The sequence below is a fragment of the Anser anser genome (genome assembly GCF_964211835.1).
Source record: "Anser anser genome assembly, chromosome: 3".
NCBI classification, from domain to species: Eukaryota; Metazoa; Chordata; class Aves; order Anseriformes; family Anatidae; genus Anser; species Anser anser.
In genome coordinates, this window is record NC_139722.1 from 32,527,030 (window position 1) to 32,545,164 (window position 18,135).

An 18,135-nucleotide genomic window follows, 5' to 3' on the forward strand; every position below is an offset into this window, starting at 1 on the left:
ATCCCCCTCAAACACAGATGAGTTACCCCTACAGAAAATTGCTATGGCTCATATAGCAGTAGTAGTTCAGAGGACACTTTAAAGACCCATAAAGAGAATTTCCTTAGGTAAATATTTTTCTTTTAGACAAGGCATTGTAGGTTTATTTTGAAACCATTTAAGTCATGTTATTGTTTTCTATAGAAAAACTATAAAATATATTTAGTGTAAGCAAATACAAATATATATATATATGTATATATGTATATATATATATAGGGGGAAAGAAGTGGGAAGCAAAAACCAAACCAGTCAACCAACCAACTAAACAAACAAACAAACAAAAGAAGAATCAACCAAAATACACCAATGATCTATATCATGCTGTACCAAGTAAATATTGCAAGGTTAGATTCCTCAGTCTGCAGTAACCATCTTTCTACAAATCTGTGTGTGTAATGAATTCTGCATTGTTTCCCACTACTGTTGATGAGGGTGGCTCTTTAGTAGCTGAAATTTTTGCTGCCATAAGAGCTGGGGGGAATCTCTGGCAAGCTCTAGCTGTAGTTGCTTTAGAGAAGGGGACATATCCCACTTAATATACATACATATATATATACATATATATATATATATAAAGCTATCACTTGCAGTGCTACAGATAGCTTTTTCACTTCAGTAAAATTCTGTATCTTCTTCCTAAGAAGTCAACTGGATATGATTAGATAATCATACTCTTTAAAGACTTTATTATGAAGTCTTCTTACAGCTTAGCACAAGATGATTGTACTCTGGTCAAGCTGGATGAAATCCCACCTCTTGAAATAGATGGATATTTTGCTGTTCATTTGAGGAGAATGAAGATTTTGCATATTGAGCGTCTTATTCTAAAGATATTGAAACAAGTCATGAGGTAAGGACTTACTCATCATAAATGAAGAACACCGCAGTCTAGCCATTAGTTACTGAAACTGTATCTTCTTGATCCAAGAAAAAGAAACTTGTTGTAACACACTAAGCTCTACCAAGTAGGCATTTAAAATCTAGGGGAAAACACTAAAATGCATTGTTTGATTAAATGAAGACTCATGAATACTGACATAATTGCTGGGTTGAACAGGAAAATATAAATCCAGGTGATTTTTTTAGCATAAAAGGTAAGAAAGCTGGGGTCCTATCCCTGCAATAAGGGCAGAAGGATGCCCAAGACATTTGCACAGGCCTCTGTCTAGAAGAAGGAGCTACACCCAACTGGAGGTGGTTTCTTAACAGAAAAGACACCACTAAAACACCTGGCTAGTGAGGTGCAGAGGTGAGGGGGGCCTCTTCTGCTTGCTCCTCTCATTGGGTTGCATCCTGATTCTGAGCTAGCCTGGCAGCTGGATCTAATTCAAGAGAAATACAAAAAGACTGGAGGAAAAAGTCAGCTTCAACCTGGCTGCTCCTGCTTGGGAATGGACCTCAATTTGCTAACCAGTTCACTGGGTCGATGTGGAAGTGGGCTGTCCACAGGGTCTGTCTGTTAGTAAGCCTCACTACTGAAAAAAGAATTTGCAATGAAGAAAAAAAAAAAAGAATCAGAACAACCACTGCAGCAAAAAATGTCACGTTGGTAACACATGTTACTCAACATCATGAGACTCTTCTGGCAGCCCCTCAAAGTTGACTGCCAGAGAACAGAGGTTGCTGACCTTGTGGCTTTCCTTAGTGATATGGCTTGCCTGGACTTTTAAGGGTCTTACCTTTATACTGTCCATACTTTTCAAATAAAAAGGTAATACATATTTTTAAAAAGAGTGTTAATTTGTGTGTGTACATATAATGTGTACATACATTTAAATTATAATATATGATATAAATCTACAATATATGTCACATGGAAGGTATTACATAATTCCAGAAAACTGTCAAAAACAGCTTCTGAGTCACTGCTGACAATTGTTCAATGATTTTAAAAAGTGAGTGATACATCCCAAATTGACATTTTTCTAATGTGTTTTGTAGATAGATGCTGTCCCTAGGCAAGGCAGCTGCACTGTTACAAGGCAGGTGGCTGATTCCCTTGTGTGTGCAGTAAAAGGCACACAAATGTAAGCAGAAACTGGAGAGATGCAGCCTTCCCAGATCATTCCTATGTGGAGGCTGCATCATGTCTGCAGGGTGGTGTCATGCACAGACCTGCACATTCACTCTTGCATGCCCCTCACCTTTTACCAGTTGTGAATCCAGCACTTTACCATTAAATTGGTGCAGTTCTCTGCAAAAAGACCTGTGAGGCTCACGTTTCTTCCCAGGACCCCTTCAACCAGTGCCAGCTCTGGAAAGAGCAGGGGCAGCCCATGCTCAGAATTGTTTAGGGAAATGCCTGTGACCTCAGAGCTATTTCACTAAAGCTATTCCACTGAGGATGTGCTGCCAATAGATTACCTCTCCTGCGATCTTTATCCCTAGGGCCAGTTTTCAGCACATTGGCAACAGGCAAAGGACACCACTCCCAGCCTGAGATGACACAGAAGCTCTCTGAGATGACACAACACATTTTTACTTTCTCTCTTTGATCCTGCAGAAATAAGGAGAAAGTATAACTGAGCTGTCCTGATGCAGGGCCAACTGCAAACACAAGCCAGGCTCTCCCCTACTTCCAGCATGATGCGGCCAGCAGTCAGGACCTAACTCAATTAAGTCCAGACCATTGCATTTGCCCTGTCCTGGAGAGCTGTGTATTCAGCAACTTGTGGGTCACAGGCCCCTGCTCCTCAGCAATGAGATGCCATCTTTAGAGACAGAAATAGAAGAAAAGGAGAAGAAGGGAGGAGGAGAAGAATGGACTTTCCTTCTTTCCATGCTTGGAAGAGGTACCTACAGTTTCAACCAAATCAGAGATGGTGCATGCAGGGAGCTGTGCTCTGCAGCAGTGCCTTTCTGCAAGGGGACGTGGGGGCAGTTCCCAGCAAGCTGGTTGCTTTGTTAGGGGAAAGACATGGATACTGAGGAAGTCAAAGTAGCATTGCAGTGGATAAACACATCTTTTGCTAATATCCAAATATTTTCAGAGTTCAGTAGTTGTTTAGTGCAGAAGAACTGTGGAGAACTGGTTCCAAATTTGACATGAGCAGGGATTTGGATTGGAATCACTAACAGAAAGCTACACTGCTTTTTTTAAATAAACTTGGCACCAGACCCAAGAAAGTTTACCATCACTGACGCAGAAAAAAAGATCAGTGGAAGTATGAGGAAATATTGGAAATGAATATTTCATATGCGGGAAGATTAACAGGGAAGCCTTAGAAACATGTTATAATGTTGTCCCATCTTAACTGGTTAGTCCATGTCATAGATTTTTCATAAGAAACTAGATACAGTTGTTATATATTGGCATATCTTGAAGATGATCTCAGAACATTTTTATGGAGCACTCTTTTACTTGTAATTTGGTCTTGTTTTTATCCCACACCTAGGTGAGAGTGAACATTTCCTCTGATTTAATACTCATGAAAGATCACTTGTGACATAGAAGAAACTTTGCTGATATTTATTTTGTGCTCTTTAAAATCTGTTTACTTAGTGCCCATTAAAAGAAGAAAAAAAACCACCAGAATTGGCAAAGGTAGGTTTAAATGTCTCATCCACTTTTTATTAGCTTCTCAGTGGATGAATAGTTCAATTATTTTTACCAGAAAATACCTACTTTAGGGTTGAACTCCTTTTTTTGTTTGTTTAACTGCAGGGGATGAACTAAGCTTCACTTTGAAGAGTTACTACTATTTATTGTCTGAAGAAATGATACTACTATCAACTTCTCCTTCTTTTTGAAGAATTTTTCCATAATTTGGCTTTTCAGCACTAGTATATATATATCATTGGTGAGAAAATTAATGTATGGAAAAAGCATACATAATAAGACTAATTGTTAAGATATGTTTTGATGCAGCGAGATCCCTGTAATTATAGTAGCCTCATGCGCTTTTTAACATCAATTACATCAGAGGCATCATGTATTTAATGAGACATTTCACGGCATGGGAAAGCTGACTTTTTTTTGTTGTTCGACAAGTGGCTACTATAGTTGATCTTCATATCCTTCTTATCTCCAAATCCAATTTGAACATCAGGTATGATGCTGGACCTAATAAGATACACCAGATTACTTGATATAGCATGATGCTAAATTTGCCAATTAGTTGTATTTCTAAATCACGGTATGTGAAGGTGGCTATTACCAGGGAGTTGCTTTTAACTCTAACTGGAAAATAGTTTTCATGAGGATAATTGCCTGCTAGAGCAAATGTATTGAAGTCCTTCAATCACTAAAATCCAAATATGCACGCACCTCTTTGTGTTCCATCAAACCTACATGGGTTACTATAAATAGACTGCAAAATTCCAGTAAAATCAACTGAAACTACAGAAGTATAGGGAAGTATCTAATCTCAGCAGGGGAAGATTTGACTTATTAAAAACTACCTTTAAAAATTCAGACTCATTTGTTTGCTACCTACCAGAACTGAAGAATGTCAAGAGGATTTACCTTTTGTACGTGGAAAATCAGTGACTGACAGATAATATAAATGAATATTTGAGAACTAAATTCTGAAGTAGACACCATTATACTCTCTACACCAGTTAACTGGGTGCTACCGTATCTTATTATTACCTAACAGTCTCTTTTATGTTAAAAAAAACACAAGCCTATTATTTTGATTACAGATGATTATCAAACCACTAGAACGTGTTTTCATTAAAATAGTGTAGCTCTAAATGCTTTATGAAGTCTTGCCTTTTCACTGAAATTTCACTTACGTGAGGAAAAAAATTGGAAGAAAGGCTCTGGCAATGTCAAAATAGTTCATTTTGACATCTTTAAATGAAAGTCTTACACTTTCCTTTTCAAAATGACTTTTTACTTTGATTTTTGTGTTTCACATAGACATATGTGAGATGTGTAAAAAAAATGTATTGGAAAGAATTGATCCCTCTGAAATTAGGCACTTTTTTATGCTGCAGAATATTTTTAATGTTGAAGTTTTCTTGAACTGGAATAAAAATTATTCTAGAAAGCTCAAAGTTCTAGAAGCATTTTCATTCTCCACATAATTCTAGATTTTATGTAGATTATGGAACAGACATTTTACTGGAGCTACAAGTAAAATGGCCTATAATATCCTTGTATACTCATGTATACCCTGAAAGTGTGAACAAACACGAATGCTCTAAGAGAAGCAGCTATACAAGCACTTCTGGGGTGTTAATTGGAAATTCAGAGACAAGCACTTATTGCTGATGACTCTGTTTTGCAAGTTTTTGAAAAGCAGAGATAAGACAGAGGAACCACATCCTCTCAGTATTCTCTTCAAACAACCAGTACCTACCTTTGTATGGTGGAGTTTTTAGGACGAAAGGTAAATGAACCCTTTGAAACCTGAGAAATATTCAAGTCTTGCTTTTCCCTTTCAAGATTTCCTACAAACCATGGCTTGTGCACAATGAGTTTTAGCTATCTCAGAGTACCCTTGTTTCTCCCCCAAGCTGTCCTTGAGACAGCAAAGAAACAGAAGCAGAAACAGGTGAAATTTAAAATGGTCCTTTTAAAAACAGAGGCAAAATAAACAAATGTCTTAAGCTTTAGGATGGCAAGATTACATTTTTTCAGAGGTGTCAGAATGGCTTTCCCAGGCACAAGTCTTCCTCAAAAGACATATATTCCCTGGCTCCTTGTCCAAGATAATGTTGAATCATGGTCTAAGCTGACACCAAGCCTAGTCCCATTTTGCTGCTGGCTTCAGCTAAGTATGAGGGCTGCCTTCTGCCCAGGCAAGCTGGAGCTGGCCAGGAGGAAGAGAGTTGAAAAGGTGCCTGCTCAGCCACTGCAGAGACCTGCTACCTCACCTATGTGTAGCACTCACCTCACAGCACCACTGTCCAGCATAGACCATGGCCAACAGTACAAGACAAACAGTGTGCAGCTGTTTTGTTTGATGTTTACTTGGGTTTCGCCTTCCTAGACCTACATCTACAGCCAGCAGTGCATAGTCCTATGTGCAGCAGATAAAAACATGAAGCAGACTCGCACAATTCCCAGCCATTAAAATGTTGACAGCCCACGCTGTTCCTCTTGCAGCAGCAGTTCCTTACATTCACAGTGAGCGTGCCAGGATAGGGGACAACATGCCATGGTAAGTGAACCAGCACGACCTTGTGGAGGTGAGAGGCGATTCTGCCTGCCCAAATGAAGCTCCTGGCCATGGGAAATCGAAGGTGCTGTAGAAGATGCTGATGTGTTGAAATGTCAGCACCCACTCAAGGGTTTCCAAAAGTGAACTGTGGTCATCCAGGCCTCTGTGCCCCTCTGTCTTCAGGGAACGGGGAGATATTCTAGTCTCACTGAAAATCCCTAAACTGTGGGAGGTGGGATAAATCCAGGACAGCATGGTGCCGTTCTGAAACTTGAGTCTTCTTCGTTCATTCCCCAGAATAGCATAGGATTAGGCTGAGTATCAGTTTACGAGTGGGAAAAACAGTGTGATTTTAAATGTGTTATATAAACACAAAAATATAAACAAATTGAGATAATTTCAATGTTTTCTTTGGTTTCTGTTCATTATGAAGTATATGGCAAATTTTTTTCACTATTTTTCCCAATAACCTAGCTAAGTAAACACACTTCTGACAGTATTTATAATATAATAATATATGCACATAAGCTCTTGCATCAATAATTTAAGCAATCTTTATAAAATATAATAAAAAAATTACAGAGTAAGTGAAATGTCTTTTTATTTTTTTATTTTTTTCTCTTTTTGGTGCGTAGAATTCATAATATTTGTGTCTTGCCATTAAATTCCACTTTAGAAGAAGTTTATAGTACTGTAGTGAAGACTATCAGGAGAACAAATTAAAAACTTTTATATGACTTGCTGTTTATAGGAGTCCTGTTATAGCAGGGCAATAATAACACTCAGGTATTAGAAAGATTTCCCACATGACACTATAAGTGTAATTGAATTCTGATTTTCTGTAATCTTTTCTTATATCTAGTCTTACTGGGAATGGGGAGAGGCTACAAACCGTGTCTATATACAGCTCATTCCATGTTTGGCTTTGATTTTTTAATACTATACAGTTTTAGCAGAGCAACAGGGATGATCTTCAGCACAGGTGATTACAGGAACATTTAGAGCTAGATATCCAGAGATGAAAAGCTGGAGACATATCCCATTGGATTTACAGGTTTGTTCTCAGAAATCTCTAAATTCCCTCCTCTCTCATAAATGTAACTACTGACTTAGTAAAGAATACCAAGTTACCGGAAAAATAAACATGAAACAAATTATTTTAGGATAAATGTACTATGTACTTTGTATTGCACTATACAGGAACTGTGGTTTGATATTTGGAACACAGTAGCTCCATAATAATAATAATAACCTCATATCCTAGTAGTCTTTCAATGAGCTATCGGCAGAAATGATTTCCCAGGTACATATTCTCAGCTGGTTGAATAGGATATCCATTGGTTCCTTCTGACATGTTGAAAGATAATATTGCCTTGTTATCAATAGGAATTTGGATTTAATATATAATTTCAGGCAACCAAATAGGAAGGAAGCTTCTGAGTAAGTGTTGCAGTCAGCTAACAAAAGACCAGCTTCTCACCAAAACCCAAGTCTGATCCTAAGCCAGAGGCACCTTCTATGACTCTCGCTGGCACCCCACATAATCTTTGGGAGGATTTTATCCCCAAAATGGTGTGACTGCAGGATCACATCCTGCATCTTACTGCTCCAACCACATGGCCTGAGCCTCCTTGCCAGGTGTGCAACTGGAAGGGGATGGATGGAGCAGACACAGGATCCGCCCCAGTGCTGACACCACCTTCTCCTTCTGCATACAGCACGACCACATTTTGCCAGGTCTTCTGCTGATGCACTGCATCGACTCTTGCCTGCAGCGTGGAACCTTGATTTGTTCACATACCAACAAGCTGCATGCAGTCTTCCAACATTATATTGAACTACCCTGTAGGGTGATAAATTACTTTGTCAGAGGCGAAGGCAATGTCAACGGCAACTGGGGGAGAGAGGAATATCACGCAAGTGAGCATGTACTTAGGCTGTTGTACTTCAGACTGTAGTACTGCCTTTAGCAATAAAACAGCAGCATAACTTGCTTTCAATATGGGTTTAATCCATACCTTGTCATCTTGCTATTTCCACTTGTAGATTGAAATTCAGTTTTTGGTTTTGCCTATTTGTTGTTGTTGTTTTTGTTGTTGTAAAGTGTTGTTCAAGTACTTCATGATTAAAATTTGTAAGGTATTTTAAAATTATCTGCAGGGCTACTGAGTCAGATTTTGATTGGTTGAGTATAATAGATGTTTGTTAGTGCCATACGGCAATATAACAGCAGGCTACAAAATGTTCCATTAGAAATGCATACTTGTTATAAGAATAAGAACATTTAATTGATTTACCCTGTGCTAATATTTTTATTTTTACTCTTGGTCATGCATTAAAATAGATGCATTTTGCACAGTCACAAATGTACAAAACATCTCACTGACTAAGCAACATCCTCTCAGGTCAGAGTTATCCTGGCTGTGAGCACAATCCTCAGCATCTGTGGTAACTGACTGAAGAAATAGGCAAACTGTGTTGTTTTTGAATATAAAAAGATTTATACGATCTGAAGAGAAACCAGAGTATAAAGGAAGAGTGGATATCTTGAACTTTAAAACTATTAAGCAGGATAGCACTAGCCTTCAAAAAATTGATGGGAAATATCACTGTAATGCCATCATGAAGTAACAAGTTATTACTCTAATTTTACACTTGGGAAACTGAGGCATGACATGCCATGTGATTTCCCCAAATTTACTCAGGATGACTGCTGGCTTTACTGATAAGAGAACAAGCTCCTGACAAACAAATAGATTTGCTGTAGTATCCTCTGTATATTACGTATTCAAGACAAATCAGCAGCAGTTAAACAAGAAAACAACAATCTTTCCAGTGCTTTCTCATGAGACCTTCCCTTTCTCTAATCCAAGAATTTATTTTTCCTCTTACCTCTTTCCATAACAGCACTGTAACATGAAAGTTGAGATCCTAGGACAACTCTGGCCAAGATCTGAGTTGGTTTCTAACTTAGAAAAGGGCAGGTATACACTTTGGGATATTTCCTGTAATGCACTACGCTGCCTACATAAGCCCCAATTGATAATTAATTAGAGATGTTAAAATTAGGAATTTTCATAAAAAAATGAAACAAAAATCACAAATACTCCATTCCTCTGCATGTTAGTTATTCATGCTATTCCTATAAAAACTACGGTAGGTTTAGAGTCACTGTAGGAAAATTATTTAATTTCAATATAAAATTTTCTCTTGTTTATTAAAATTTTGTAAAACCTACATCCTAAGTTGTTATTAAAAATGTTGCAAAGGAAAGTTTTTTCTCAGGCAGATTTCTATATTGATCCTGCCATAAAACCCATGCTCTCTTGTCGTAGTAAAACTGCTGAGTCAAGTTCCTTTCTACATGCCTCTAAAAAGGAAAATAATGTCTGAAGTAAGTAGCAAATTGCATCTTCACTCACTTGAAGTTTTCTGGAACAAAAAAAGGCAGAAACCTGAATGTACTAAGTGGCAACATGATAGATGCTGAACTCTTCTGAGTAACACAGGTAGTGAAAATCAGGGACTTGGTAGGACACTTCTAGTTAAGCTCCCTGCCAAGTATTTCTTCAAGGTTTGATCTTTTCCTTTCTGTCTCCTTAGAAAGAGTTTCTGCCCTCTGAACAAATAAGCAAAGCTAAGGGGAAGGAGTGCAACATTTTAGGACAATTTAGTACTGGTAAAACAATTTAGTACCTCATCCTCTAGTTATTGTCTGCTTCTCCTCCTCTTACCTGGAATTAATCTGCTTCCTCCTGTACAACACATTGCAAATAGTATTGATGGTTTGTAATGCCTGGTGAGAAAGGAATCAAATTAAATATTCTAATTATATTGCACCATTTATGTATACGATATTGACATATGATATTGAAATTTTCATTTTGCAGCAGGGAGTGAAAAAAGAATCTACAGCTCTAAGCAAGTATTACTTCTCAGAGATTAGAGGCCTGAAATGCTCAACATGAGATGGTGGTGCTTGCAAAAGGCTTGTGACAGGGTTACAGATAGGATTTAGTACCGACAAGCATGCATGTAAATAATGCTTATGCTGACCTTAGAAATTACTAGTTGAATGCGCTGATCGTGGAACTCAAGGGTACATTAACAAAGCTAGTTTTCGCAAACAACACAAGAAAAAAAAACATTTTTAAAGGGAACAGTAATTGGCATGAACTTCTCTATTTAACTTAAAAAACATATTTGCTATTCACTACCAAAAGGTCACTTAAAATGAGTAGTAGAACTTGTCAGGATGGAAAGCAAGAAGAAAAAAAATTAAGGTGTTAGGGTGTGGTAGAACCACTACTTGTAGCAATCACGGGAGTAATACAGGAATATTTATGTCAAAAAAAAAATACTAAATGTGTTACTAAGCATTTTATTTTTTCAGAGCCCTGTAACAAGCCACTGAAATAACTGCATCAGAAGTCCCCAAAGCCATAGTCCTCAGGGAAACAAAGTGTTCCCAAGCTGTGGAACTGCTAGGTTTTTGTACTGTTGCTCCCAAAGCAGATGTGGTGGCTGCAGTAAGCACCATAGTCACCCACAGTTACACACAGAACTGAAAGTCACAGTGTAGGAGTGCTCCTGTACACTACTGGTATAAGTGTGGTTAGGTTGAGGCTGGATTTAACATAACTATAAATAGAGGAGGCTATTCTCCTTTACATAATTTTGGCAGGAGAAAGAGGACTACGTGTAAATATTAAATTCATATTTCAAAACAGCTTGTCTACCTACAGTTACATGTGTTTAGAGAAATCTGCAAACTGCACATTTCACTCTAAGTAACTGCAAGCATCTGATCTAGTGCTAGCTTGACAGCTGATAAGGGTAGCATGGGAAGTGTGTAGGATCCTGTGTTTTTCCATAGCCTAACACTGGTCAGGCTTATACTACTCTGCTGCCTTTTTATCAGCCTCTTTCATATGATCGTGTGATTTAATGAAAAAAAAAAAAAAGGCAAACAAAAAAAAAATTGCAGAAATCAGGTTGAGAAGACCTGAAGCCAGTGACAGAATGTGGCTTCAAAAAAGCAAAAGCCTGGAAATGTTCTCCAATGGGAAGCAATTAAGAAAGACCATATAGAAAAGTTAGGTGTTATTGGATGTTACGGGAGGTAAACAGAGCCGTGCAGCCATGGAAACTAGCACACCAGCACATCTCCTCTGCCGCACCGCCGAGGAACTCGCCAAACTATTCAGCGTGCCTTTATTTCTTTTTCTTCCAACTTAATTCCTCTTCTTTCTTGATATGAATCACCATCAGTGGGCAGGTGAGGAGGAACTGTCAATCAGTATGCCTCTCCATGCTCAAGAGATAGGCTTCTGAGGCTCTTGTCACTGAAGACAAGCATACTCTTCCCTCCTCCCCCGATAGAAAATATATTATTCTCTAGTTGCCTGAAGCCCCAGAGCATAAGATTTATCATTTCTTTTCAAAAATTTGAGTCCTGCTTGAAATGATTGGCTAGCCAGCACAGGACTTCACCAAATTGCTGTATTTTTAAACAGAGGATACTCAGCTTCCTGAAAATAAATACAAAAACTGTCAGGGAATACATGAAGATGAGCCAAAAATATAAAAATATATGATTTTTTTTGTAATTCATAAACAAGCACTAGCAAATAAATAGTTAGAAAATACAAAAAATAAAAGCCATTACTCTTGACTTACTCTCTTTTTAACTACAGAACCACATGTTCTATACAAAAACCTAAAATAACCGAAAATAATGAGCAGTGTTCATTACTGATGTCATTCCACTGAAGTTAGCACAGACACAAAGGGGAACAGAGTCTGGATCAGCATCTTAACTCCCCTTATTTAGATGGGTACTAATTAAACAAACTCTATTCAACAATCGTTCCTGCAAATCCTAATCCTCTTAATATGTAATCACTTGCGATAGTGATTACTTGTGGAAGTAATCACTATTCTTGACTTGGAAAAAAAAAAAAGATATATTTAACTTAAGGCTATTTTAAAATATTCAAGATGTGATACAAAATGATATTCCAGACACATTAAACGCCTCAAAAAGAAGAGACAATGCAGACACCATGTACCATGGCTGCGTGTATAAACTCAGCCTGTTCACGTGATTCTGAAAAACGTTCATATTTTTGAAATTCAGATAGAGAGGGACTGAGTTGCCTGAAATTTAATCGTTCCAACATCCTTCGATGGAGAAGGGGCTGCATGGAGCAGTGCTTTTGATTCGGTTTTGGGGAGGGAGTAGGGTTTGGAAAGGGGGGGTGTCCTTTCTTTTTGTTGATCTCTCCTCTTCGAAATCACTTTGCGGAACTTCTTCAAACCCACAGCTTTATTAAGAGAGCCACCCTCTGGGAGGAAAATTGGGGGACGAGGACCGCTGCCTGCTCCTGGGGGGCTCCGCGCACCCCGCCCCGCCGCGGGCCGCCACTGCCACCTGCTGAAGGCATCGCGCTACTGATGGCCACGGCCCCCGGTCGCCCCCCGGACCCTCGTCGGCCCCATTCGGGGCCGCCGGGGGTCCGGGGGGCGACCGGGGGCTTGTCGGTGCCCCAGCATCCTTGCAACGGGATGCGGAGTGCGCCCGTCAATGCGTACGATCGGTAGAGGCATGACAGGTGCTGGCGCTAAGGCTGGTGCCAAATGAAACCCAATTTTGGGCAGCCCGGTTTTCTTTCCGTTCCCCCGCAGCAGCTCAGCCTACTGCTCTTTAAACACTTTTTTTTTTTTTTTAATACATATTTTTCATTTTATTACTGTTTTTCAAAAACCATATCTCAAAAGAGGCATAATGATGCCTATCGGCTTTGTGACAGTGCTTGAAGATGCATCTTACCCTATTTCCCCCATCCCATTGACAGCACATACTATTTGATTTCGGAGGTGTGTTGTAGGAAGGGAATGTGCTGACTGAGTGGACAGCAAATAATTATGCAAGGGGAGGTAAGGTTACGTTGTGGAAATTATTGCTCCTACCCAACACGGTGCGTTAGACTGAAATGTCCTTAATAAGTCTCCTCAGCCAAAGGCAATATATGAAAGACATTGTCAAACACTATATTAACAAAACAAACGAACAAAAAAAAGACCACCTCTTAGCTTTGCAATGGGGAATTAAACCCCAGTCAGTTACCTGGGATCTGCAGGAACATTGCTCTTCTAGAGTTATCATCAGCATTACAAATTCTCCCCTCTTTAGAAAATAGTAATTCTTCATCAGCTGAACAGAAGTAAACACAAAACATTTGTTACTTTCTGGGGCTCATTTTTTTTAGCAGGAAGCTGCCTCCACTGTTACGCTACTCAAGCGTACAGATTCACTCTGGAAACTGAGAGGTATCCTTATCTGTATGGATTTAAATATGGAAAGAGACAGTGAATGGAAAGAACAACTTCAATCAGATATTTTAAGTTACAACTGAATTGTGTTTATGGCCCTAGACAGCGTGTTCTGTAAAATGTTCCAAAACACTCATCTCTAAGCTTTCAACCATTTCTCACTTCTGCTCCAGTGAAACATTTGGAGAAAAAAAATAGGTTTGCCATCAAGATCTATCATAAGGAAGGTGGAATAGTGGTGATAACCATTTCCAGTTGAGTTACGAAGGTCGTTTGTTGCTTTTATTTATCACCCATCATTATCACCTAGGCCATCATTTCTTTTTAAAATCTGTAACAGTTTTGGTTCCAGTACATGATCTTTACACTACACAAATCATTTTGGAACCATGGTTTTACAGTGCACCTTTTAGAAGATAATGGCTAAAATTTCTAGTTTCTCTCTTTATTGCAGTGATAAGGTAGCAGCAGCTATAAAACAGTCGAGATAATATGCCATATCTCTCTTCAGCAGCTACTGCACACACGATATAGGAAACTCTCCTGCTACTGGTTACTCATTAAAGTTAAGTGATAGGGATCCACATGGCAAGGTTAAGTTTCAACACTTTAAACCCTGCTGAAAGTTGCTAATAATAATGTTTAATTTTCATTCCAAGTATTTATGGTATCATGAACTTGAGATACATTTTCTTCTTCTCATTAGCTGGAACCAATGAACCTTCCTTTGGAATAGCAATCTTCAGGCAGAACAACAAAACAGAGGCAGAATTTGACCCCTGCTTAAATTAAACAACTTAAATGGTTTTAATGTGAATGTCCTATTAACCAGAGGCAAAGTCAGATCAAGATTTTCAAAAAGGTCTAGAGATTTCAACATCCAAGAAGGGAAATGCTAACAGAAACATAATTTTCAAACGAGAAGCACTCAACAGTTTCTTAAACTGTTACATAGGGCAGTTAAAGTAACTACTCCCATTTTAATAAGATAAATTTTGAAATGCTGACTTTTTAGTTGGAGAATATAAGGTTTGTAACTAATCTCCCATAATCTCTTCACGTGGGAAAGTCTTGCTGTGAAAATTCAGCCAAGATTTAATCATCTCACAGGGAAAGAAAAAGATGAGAAAATGAAGGATATCTACTATGCAGAGAGGGCTGGAGGAAAGAAGGGGAAGCCAATGGGCTGCAGAGTGGTGGGACCCATGTTGGAGATGGGGCAGGCACCCGGTCCTATGCAGTTCCTCACTGTTACGCTCCCACAGGACTGTGGTGTGATGTCTCTCTTAGTTCAGTTCTCCCGTCCCCTCTTTTTTAGAGAAGCAATTGGAGGAGCTTCTGTATCCTAGCCACAAACCACTGCTATCCTTTCCACCCTCTGCCCCCTGCGCATAAGGTTTGTGATTTTGCAGTGGGGGCAGGATATCAGCAGTGACAGATGCTTACGTGTCCTTACTGTATTGACCAGGTCAAACTTATCAATGGGTTTTTATTTCACAGGGTAGGTCATAAAGTATTCATTGCCCTAGGTCATCTAGACTCATGGAATAATTTAGGTTGGAAGGAACTTCTAGGGGTCATCTACTCCAACCTTTCCAACACCCTGCTCTCATCAAAGTTATGTCAGGTTGCTTGGGGTCTGCTAAGCTTTGAAAAACTCCAAGGACAGAGATTTCACAACCTCTCTGGGCATCTATGCCAGTGTTCAACCACCCTCATGGTAAAAAGCTGTGTTTTTTGCTTTATATCCATATTTGTACATCTTGTATCTCCTCTGGTAATTCTGGCCTGTAGCATTTAATCATCCTCTCCCCAACCCTACAAGGATATTAAAAATCACTTTTGGCTCACACGTTTCCTTGCAGACAATGATATATGTGGAGACATAAAACAAGTTAACTTTAGACACATCACAGCTTCTTTTTTATTCTTCTTTTGAAATGAAATAACTACCTTCAGCCTCTCTTAGGAATAGAGCTGTTTCACCATCCCTTTAACTGCTTGGGAAAAAGCACTGCTCTCTACGAGTATCTTATTCCCCATGTTTCTTATTCCTGCTCACCCATTGCTGCAAACTTGGTCTTGTTATAGTTGCTGTCTCACAGCCTCACTGGATTTTCTACATTCCTCTTAACTCTTACTTCCTTGTTTTTCTCCATTCTTCTGATGGATATTTTTGAAATGCATGCTATAGGAAGAGATTTAAGAACATGGGTGAGCAAGTTAAGTGCCTAACCATGCCTGTAGAAGCCTAAGAATTCTTTTCTGATGTGCTACAGCTCCCACCAAATCTCATTACTCATCCAATAAAACAGGAGCTTCTGAAGGCCCTACTGACCCTAGACTGTTTCCCCTCTGCCTTTACGGTTTACCTAGTGATAGAAATAAATCTCATGGAAGTCAACAGGAATGCAGCAGCAGAAAGGCGGACCCTCAAGCATACAATTCCTACAAAAGGCTTAAAATGACTGCATATCCTCTGATATACCCGTGGAAATGCACTGTCAGAGCTCATACCTATTCCAGCTTTCTGTGGTGCCTTTAGCTTAGGAGGCCTCCATGGTGCCTTTAGCTAAGTTCTTGTTATGTCACTTTGGTAACTCAGAGGGCACGCCTTATTCAAATTCTTTGAGGATCATTGATGCTGTCAAATTATTTGAACAGGCAGAGATTAAAAAGGCCAAGTATTTTTATAATTTTTATGACAATTGTCAGTAAATTATTTTTTACTTTAAAATGTTCCTGTGGAATATATTAGGTTCATGATTAACCATCTAATTTAGAAAGAATATTCCTCCAGTTACAATGAATAACAGTCATTTAGTTCTGAGTTCTGTATTTACACTGTGAATAAAGCCTAAGACACATGAGCATTTGTATGCAAGATGAACAGCTGATGATCTGAGATTATTAAATTACTCCTAGGTGTTACAAGAGAATTTAGATTCTAGGAAACAGCTCTTTAGCTCCTAAAATCTGAGGTCTTATTCAACACCAGAAACCAGGCTGCTCTGTTAGGACTAGGCCATCTTAGTAACACGTGAGATGTATAGGTGCCTCAATACAAGGGGACACAGTCCTGTGTAGAGATGTATAGGTGTCTCAATACAAGGGGACATAGTCCTGTGTATGTATCCCATGTGAAACAAGTGACACTGCCACCCCGGCCCAGTGGTCAGAGTGCTCCCTCAGGCCTCAGCAGGGCTCTGCTGTCCCAGAGCCATGCCCAGCGATGTTCAGCATTTCTGAAGTAAAAGCACCCTGAGGCAGAAGCAGCTGACTCTGTCCATGCTACTTTGCATAGATTTCATAAATTTATTTGGGCCAGAGAGTGCAAAGATGAGCACATCTCCCATATCTAAAGATTAGAATATATCTCTGTGAAGAATTTTATTTATAATGTTTCTGATAACTGAGCCCTTGGTAACTAAATATTTCCAACAAAATAGTCATTTTCAGGGGAAAGGTATGAGGGTGCCCAGTGAGAACTACAATGACTCTCACAGCTACATTTTCCTACAGAATAATTTTCTTAACACAGTAAGATGAGCATTGTGATTAAGATACTCTTGATCTGAGAAATGCAGGTTTGGGAGAGAGCTCTTAATCCTGGTTTCCCACATCTTTGATAGGTACTCTTGCTGTTGAGGGTTTTTGTCCTTAAAGAGGAAGGTACAATGCTATCTCCCTTTCCAGCTTAGCTTCAGAGAAAGTAAGGGTGTCATTACATGCATTTTGTTGCAATCTCTTGATCAAGGTACCAGAGAAAGGCTCAGTTTGTGGAAATAAAATAGCATAAATGTATATTTTATTCCAGTTGGCTCAACTGATGGGCTTCTGGGTATTTTCAGAAGAAAGAAAACCACAGACAGGCAATTCTGAAATACGACAAAAATTTCAATGCTTCAAAGATTAAGCCACAGTTGAATGGGAATTTTCAAAACCAGAGCTGCTACAGTACAAATTAAAGAGGTCTGCGAAGAAGGGGAAGACAAGATGACCAGCAGTTCATGTCTGGCAAATAACGAAGGTCACTATGCTCTAAAAGAAAAGCTCATATGGAGACACATCAGAATTTCAGACACCCACATCCTTTAGGTACAATTCTAGATGATCTAATGCATAAAGTAAGACTATGCATTGCTGTGTCTTAAAGGAATTTTCTTAATCTAAGGATCAAGTTGAGCTTTCACAGAATATTTCCTCCATAGCTCCCCCCCCAAAAAAAAAACAAACAATACCAGAAACAAATTCAAACCACTTATCTCCTACACTGGAAACTTAAAAAGAGAATGTCCTCTTGCTGCATTCATATGCAGCCCTTACTAAAGTCTGACGATTTCTGCAGTGTTGCAGTCTGGAAATTTTTTGACTTTTTGGTTCTCAGTTTCAGACTTCTTTCCTTTTGTTTCACGGATTTCTTTCTGTTTCAGCTCCATCTCTTTCAATATTCTCAACTTACCAGGTTTATGCAGGTCTGCTGTGGGTTGTTACCATGCCTGTGGGAAGGAACCGTGGACTTGCAGGCTAGACAAATTACATTCTTCTCCTTGATAAAAAAACATTTTGTAGACAATATACCAAGGTTTTATTTTCTTATTTAGATACTGCATTTGCCTATAAAAAATGCATTAAACATTAACATTTT